This window comes from Apium graveolens, chromosome 7 (assembly GCF_009905375.1).
Source record: "Apium graveolens cultivar Ventura chromosome 7, ASM990537v1, whole genome shotgun sequence".
Classification (NCBI taxonomy): domain Eukaryota; kingdom Viridiplantae; phylum Streptophyta; class Magnoliopsida; order Apiales; family Apiaceae; genus Apium; species Apium graveolens.
Window position 1 is genome coordinate 26,524,690 of NC_133653.1, and position 8,310 is coordinate 26,532,999.

The window sequence follows — 8,310 nt, forward strand, 5'->3', positions numbered from 1 at the left end:
TTTAATGGCTTTTGCAGCTCACAAGAAGTTCAAGCTTTATCAGATGGACGTCAAGAGCGCATTTATAAATGGCTATCTTAAGGAAGAAGTGTCAAGCAGCCTCCAGGTTTTATTCATGAAAAATATCCTAACTATGTTTACAGACTCAAGAAATCTGTCTATGGATTGAGACAGTCTCCTCGTTACTGGTACGAGCGTCTCAGTCAGTTTCTTCTGAACAATAGTTTCACTCGCGGTACACTCGATCCAACTCTCTTTATATTTCATAAACGAGATAACTTTCTCTTAGTACAAGTTTATGTAGATGATATAGTATTTGGGTCCTCTAACGAATCTTTATGTAAGTGGTTTTCTAATTGCATGCATAAGGAATTTGATATGAGTTTGATGGGTGAATTCCATTTGTTCCTAGGTTTGCAAATTAATCAGTCTAATGCAGGAATATTTATTCACCAAGGCAAGTACATAAAGGATTTACTCAAAAGATTTGCACTTGATCATGTCACACCTAAATCGACTCCGATGAGTACTTCAGTTAAGCTTACAAAGGATGAACAAGGTACACCAGTAGATGTCACTAAATTTTGAGGTATGATTGGTTCATTATTATATTTAACTGCCTCACGGCCTGACATTATGTATAGTGTATGCTTGTGTGCTCGTTTTCAGTCTCAACCTAAGGAATCTCATTTGAATGTCGTTAAAGGTATCTTTAAATATCTAAAGGGTACGAGTAACTTGGGATTATTTTATCCTAGTTCCTCTTCCTTTGACTTAATCGGTTTTTCAAATGCTGACTATGCAGGGTCACAGGTAAATAGAAAAAGCACAAGTGGTGGTTGTGAATTTTTAGGAGATTGTTTGGTTGCATGGCATAGTAAAAAGAAAATATATGTAGCTCTTTCTATGGCTGAAGGAGAGTATATAGCAACTGGTAGTTGTTGTGCTCAAATTTTATGGATGCAACAAACATTGCAAGATTTTGGTATTTCTTACTCAAATATTCCTATTTATTGTGATAATACCTCTGCAATTAATATCTCTAAAAATCCTGTCATGAATTCTCGTACTAAGCATATTGATGTTCGTCACCATTTTCTACGAGATAATGTTTCTAAAGGTAATATTGAGCTTTTCTACATATCTACTGAGAAACAACGTGCAGATATCTTCACTCAGCCTTTAGCTGAAGATCGTTTTTGTATAATGCATCGTGAATTAGGTATTTGTTCTCTGTAATCTGTTACGTGTCTTTTCATGTAATTTTATGTGATTAATTGTGATTTTGTTGTAATATCTATATGTGTGTTTGTCTCTTTTATTCTTGTGATTATTAGAATTTAGTTTTGTGTTCATGATTATTTACTACATGTGTTTATCTGTTTGTATAATTATTAGTTTTATTTTATTTTTAGTTCATGTGTTGTTGCATAATTATTGCATGCATTTGTGCTTTAATTGTTGGTGTAATGAATGGCTTTATTTTTATTATTTTTTGGCCTGTATATTTATGCGTGTAGAAGGTGAATAGATTTAGGAAATCTTTTGATTAGACTTCTCATCTCCTTGTACTTCGTGCATGTATTTTCTTTTCAGTACATCACTTCTTCTTTTCTTCTTTCATTTCTTCTTCCATCACTAACTCTTTGGCTTCCCACTCTTATTTAAACTCTCTTTTTAATCTCTTCATTTTCTTCACTTTACCCTCACATTTTCTCCACAGATCTTCTTTTTCTCTCTATTAACCCTCAACTTCTCTCCCATGGCTCATCGTTCGAGATCCATCGCTAACCAAACCCCAACCGCCGGTCCATCTGGCTCCAAGCGTCGTCGTGTTACCGCCGTTATTTCTGAAGCATCAAGCGAAGCATCTCCTGACTCATTTGAACGACATGCAATAGAAAGCGGCTCCAAAATCTTAACCAAACCTATTCTTAAAGAGCGGATTTGCGATATTGAGTTGTTAACCCGAGTTGGAGTGTATGATTTGTTCAAATTCCAAGGTTGTGAGTCACTGTTGTCACCGGAAGAGGTCATCTACCCAGAGCTTGTCCGTGAGTTTTATGCAAATTTTCAATTGCTTCAAGAAGGCCTTGTGTTTTCCAATGTTCGAGGGACTCCTGTTGTTTTCAAGGCTGATGCTCTTTCCAGACTCGGAGGTTTGTCGGACCCAGGGGTGTGTCCATTCACAACGCACCATGCATTTGTTGATGTTCCCGGGCTTCAGTACGAGGAACAGCTCAAAGCAATTGTTGGCGAGAACTTTGTTGATTTGTCCATCAAACCATCGGTATCAGATTTAACTTCACTATCTTTTTGGTTTTTAAATTGTTTCACACAAATTTGTTGCCTCGTAAAAGTGGTCGAGATCGAATCACTTTTCAAGATTCGATTTTAATTTCTATGTTTGTCAAAAAGGTTCCTTGTCATGTGTCTTCCCTGATTATCAAAAACATGCATCATTGCTCGACTCACGAGTCGATACACTTGCCGTACCCTGCCTTGTTGTCTAAAGTGTTTAAATATTTATGTGTGTATGTTGCTTCTATTAAGTCTGAGAAAATTAGTACTTTGTTTGATTTGTCTGTTTTAACAGCAAATAATCTGTTTGTTTCCGAGTCCAATGAGTTGCATTTTGATGAAACTCTTAGGCCAGTTGGTGGACTTCCAAAATCCCCAAAGTATGCCTTAGACCCCTCTGATCAACCTACAAATTCTCTCCTAAACTCTTTGTTAGTCAAATTGAATGAAAATTGGGTTTCTTTGGCTAATCTTAATCAACACTTTGCTTCTTTTAAAACTCTTGGATCACTGACTTCACAAGCCAGTATTATGAATGCTTATTTTGAGTTGTTTAGAAAGTTTGTCTGTTCGTCGTTGGACTCAATCAATGCAAAGCTTTCTGTGTTGCATGCATCTGATGTCAAGTTAGCCAAAATAATGGACTTTGAGTTTGGGACTCTGCAAGAAGGTCAGGTTTCCTCGGCAAAATCCTGGGAAAAAGAGTTTGTTAAGTTGTTCTTTAAGCTGGGTTCCGAGACAAAGTTTGTGTCACAACAGCTGTCCGTGATGCAGGACAAGAGCAAAATGTACTGGTATAAGAAACGTGACTGGATTGGCGATTGCGCTCTGGAAGAGATAACAGCTCCTCTGCCACTTCCTGCCATCTCTCCACCTTCAGTCTTCAGCATGACTCGGGAAGAATACAAAGCGAAGATCTTTGACTGGCTTCAGGAATGGGACGGTAAAGCACCAGCTCAAGATGCTTTTGACAAGCTCTTCTCAGAATATGGCTCCGACCCTGTCTTTCCAACAACCAAGGATAAAGCTTCGGGCTCGGGCAAAGACAAAGGGAAGGCTCCAGTTAATGTGGACAACTCAGATTAAGCCTTTTACGATGATGAAGGGGGAAAAATCGTTTGAGTTTCCAATTTGAGTTTTTAAGATTTTGGTTTGGTTTGTTATGTTTTAAGACTATGATTTTATGTGGTTTCATTTTTATGGTTTTAAGACTATGATGCTTTGATGTTTGTGTTTCAGACTAAGGTTGTTTGATGAATGATTCTGAATGTTTTAAAAGACAACTGGACACCCTGGTTGAATGGGTGGGTTGTTCTTTATTTTTTTTTTAAGTTTTATATATGATTGAGATTGTCTCATTTGTGTGTCTCATTATATGTATTGTCTCATTCATCCTTAACATATCTTACTGTCTCATTCATATTGTTGCATTCATACTTGTTATATATATTCTGTTATTGCTAATTTCTTCCTCCAGGAGCTTTAAGTGTTTTTTATAGGGGGCAATTTGTCATCATCATAAAAGGGGGAGATTGTTAACTTCATGGTTTCTGATGATGTCTCAAACAGAATGGATTAATGCAACAGAATGATTCAACAAGACTTATTTGAGTGTTTTGCAAGCCTTTAAGATAAGGATTAGGGTTTTATATAAATCTTGTTTTATCTGGATAAATATCTTTTAAACTTATCTCAAACAAACCCTATCTTATAAATCAAGTTTGAATTATTCAAAACTTATCTTTGACTTGATTTCTCTATTTCAAACAAACTAACAGATTAGATTTCAAGATTAATTCAAATATTTTCAAACAAACTTGTTTTCAAATCTTATCTATCTTATCCTTTGTTTGAAAATAAATATGTTAGAACTTTGCTTATAAATACAACTCACATTTTCAGATTTCAGCTAATGCTTTTCACGTCAATTCTTTATATCTGAAAACACCTCTTGTTCTTTATACCCGAGATATACATCCAGTGAACAAGATATAGTTTGAGTTGTAATCAACATGTTTATACTTGTATTCGTGTATTCATATCGACTTTGTGCCTGGTTGTGGCAAGCTTGATTCCAAAGTATAGCAAGGTAGCTAGAGGGCTAAGGAATAGCAATGGGTTAGGTAGCAAGTTTAGCTTGGAAAAGGGTTCTTTCAAGTGCTATATTTGTAATCAAGGAAAAGACTGTAAGTTCTTTTATTAAAATTGATATAATACATTCTCTATGCTAGTTAGCATAGGGACTTGATGTAGGCCATAGGGACTTGGATGTAGGCCATAGACTAAGTGTATGGGCCGAACCAAGTGAAAACTTCTGGTATTTTTTACTTATTAAGTTTTCAGCATACTGCTTTTTCATTTCTGTTATTTACATTCTGCAGTGATAAGAGACTGTCTGATTTGTAAAGGGACTGTTCCATTTGCATAAAGAGACTATTTCATTTGTTTTGACCGTTAGAATATAATATTAATAATCGAGCCATTGAATTTCAGACATAAGTATTAGAGCCGATACAAACAAAATTCATGACATATAATTTGGTGGAGTGAAGGAAAATTAAAATTTATATAGGAGTAAAGTAGTAGTTTAATTATTTGTCTAAAACAATAATTCTAAATATATAAAACATTATTTGGCTAAAACAATAATTTTAAATGTATAAAACATAACATGTATATAATAGACACAAGTATTAGGATTTAGGATAGACACAAACAAAATACATAACATATAATTCCATGGAGGGAAGTAAAATCAATATATATATACTTAAACCTAAATGTTAAAAAAAATTATAAATTATCCCGTGGCACGACTATGGATAGCCAGTAAGTTATAAATTAACTTATAAGTTGGATGGACAAACGGTCATTCATAACTAGTCTGTAGCCAAACAGGCTGATGATTACCCTGCTGCTATATAAATTTGCTTGCCCTAGGAATTAGAAAAACACACAGAGCTCTCATAACTGAACTAATACAGTACAGCTCTCCGAGTCTCAACATGTCACAAGAGATAGTAAATCACTTGAATTAAACAAGGCAGTGGAAGTATTACACATTAACATCTGAATCATTGCATGTGTTGCTCCCCCAATTCTTAAAATAACAGCCTACTTGTTTTACTAAAACACTAGGCAACAACATTTAACAAACAAAAGGGAAGGAGGCAATTAACAATGCCAAGAACATCAATGTATCCATCACTCCGGCAACTCCCTTCCGTTCCAAACAGGATACAGAACTCTACTTCTCTATCGTCACCATTGCATTCCTGCAAAACAAAGTTATACAAAAATCATATTTTCAGGAAATAACTTCAGTGTTATTGTAAAAGTTATTTCTAATTGATAAAAACTATTTCAAAAACGTTTCTAACAAGTACAAACCAGAACAAACATACTCAGCATATCCCGTTCATGGGGGGGGCTATATGCAGGCCTTCCCTCTCCTTCAAAAGAGGAGCAAGACTGTTTCGGCAGAGACACCCCCCTCCCCCTCCCTCCCCCAACTCGACAAAGTCCAACAAGTACATGATGTGTAAACACAAATTAATTAAGTTTAATACATTATCAGTGAGCAGGTGATTAATAAATAAACTAGTTGTAGTTTATCGAATAAAGTTTAGTGGTTTACAAACCTACAGAACTAAACACTTCAATAAAAATAGGTTGCCACAGAGCATCCATGTATTAAATTTTCATCAAAAATGTGGCTGCTATAATAAACTTGGGCAACTGATTTAGAATTTAAAAAAAAGGCTCTACCTTGTTATCCTATTCATTCAGATGTTAATTCACCTAGTACCTTACAGCTTTAGTTTAAATCCCTTGGAAAGGAAATCGTCCCTGCAAGAGACACAGAAACACTTATCATTAGAACATAAGGATTCATACAAATCAACATGGCAATACACATCAGTATGACAGTATGTAAATAAAAATCATAGTTACGACAAATCTGAACTAAAAAATTAGGTTCGAAGGGATTGTCCCTTGCTCCAGGAGATACAGGGGATACTACCTAAAAACATAATAAACTGAACAAATCACGAAAATGTATTACTAAACATGAAAACCTAACAGGGAACTACGTAATTAGGAAAAAAACAAGGAATTACATGTATCTTAAGTTAGGCACATGTGGTATACAAACATGTGACATTTGTACCATTACAGTATAGCGCTAGTAAGGCGTCCAAAACCAGTCATATGAATCAGTAGCACACCATACTTGTAAACGATTATTGCAGTTACATATCTACAACTTTAAAGTAATTAAGAGATCAGAAAAACAAAAAGAATTTGCCTCATGCTCCCAGTTTTACAGAACACATAAGTGATATAGCTTAGGAAAGTTGACAAACTAGATAAACCTCTATAACAAATTAAAAAACTTGATGAATAAGAAAAATAAAAAATTTAGATATATCTAAAGGTTCGCATAGTGAAAAATAAGTCTAAACCACAGCAGTTAACTGCCAAACCCATGCAAACACTCAAGATATACTACAATCCATATTTATAAATTATCATATTTGTTGTTTTTATGCCTATATTTATAAATTATCATATTTATAGATCTCACAAATCACAATACCTACTAAGCTATTATGATATGTTCAGCACACAAGTTTAATGTCCTTCAAATTATGCCAAAGAAACACGAATACAAACCACACAAACGACGAAATACTTTTTACCTTCTCTTCTGTTGTTTCTTCTCTGGCTTCTGTTCTGATGGTCTCTGCAGCAGCTTGTCTTTGGTGAGCTGCGTAAGACTCTCAGTGTACTCATGCGATTCAAACTTATTTGGAATCCCACGAATCTTTACATTCTTGACTTTTTTCTTTTGAGGTCATACCACACAAGTTTTGTTTTGCGGCTTTTGCCCACTGAGACACCTACCTCTATGAGCACACTCTCGCCACTCTTTGGAAAAGCAACAGGTCTAAAATATGTAAATGATCCAAGTATGCCGCGTTGCTTCACTGTAAGTGCTTTGGACCAAAGATTTTCCGCCCCAGAATAATTATTCATCAGCCACACATCTGAATGAGCATTAAGGTGATGATTTATAACAAAAAGGGACTCTCCATCCAAATACAAAAAGCTGGTAAGAAAATTGACAATAGGCCCCTTGGTATCTGGAAAAGGGACTTCTCTGAACTGTTCAAGCCCAAGATCGAAACTAACAACGAATGGTTCATGGAATTTCACCGGACTCTTAATTGCTGGCCAATGCACAGCTCCCCTTGCAGACATTCCACTATCTCCGAACAAATGAGTGTTAGTAGGAACATTTTGAATACGTTTCCAAGGCTGTAGACAATGACCATTATGCCACGATAACCCTCAGCAATCTTCATAACCTTGTAATTATCATTAACACTATCATATCCAAAGCCACAAGACACCTCAGTTGTATGAGAAGAGTGCGGAAACTCAGCAGGGGCACTCGGTATCTCCCTCGACTTCCTGGTTGATGGATTGAATATTAAAAGCTCATTCATCTTATTTTTGGAGACACAGATTAAACCATTTGTAGTGCCCACAAAATTAGCACCAGGGAGAAGAGTCTTAAGTGGGTCCTTTATTTCCACAGCAACACCATTATCATCATCACCACCATCCACACTAGACTGTTAGTCTTCCGCCAAGTAGCAATTCCCATCACCGCTATACATAATGAGACGAGCACCAACTCGAGGGTTTTCACAAGATGGTTTTTAACAAAAGGAGTGCTATCAATTAGAGAGCACCATCCTTTACACACACATCTAAAACGAAGAAGATACTTGACGGAAAGTCGACAGAGAATATTGTCAATCAGATCACAAGGAAGCGCCATATAGACAAATATAGCCTACATAGAGTTTAGTAAATGTAAAGCTAAGCTAGACAGAAGCATAACAAGAGTACAAATATTTATGTGCACAAACTGATTTGTTTCACAACAGTTATAAACTATATTGCAACTGCTACAACAGATACATGGTAGATATATGT

At 35.7% G+C, this 8,310-nt stretch overlaps 1 long non-coding RNA gene across 1 annotated transcript; it reads right to left on the reverse strand.

Annotated features, from left to right (window-relative positions):
* Window positions 1-5,317: 5,317 nt before the first annotated feature.
* On the reverse strand, window positions 5,318-7,899 carry LOC141670934 (uncharacterized). The gene is made up of 3 exons (XR_012554828.1): window positions 7,005-7,899; window positions 6,070-6,150; window positions 5,318-5,576 (listed from the first exon to the last, which is right to left on the reverse strand). It is a non-coding gene; the product is annotated as an uncharacterized LOC141670934 (long non-coding RNA).
* Between the last annotated feature and the right edge of the window lie 411 nt (window positions 7,900-8,310).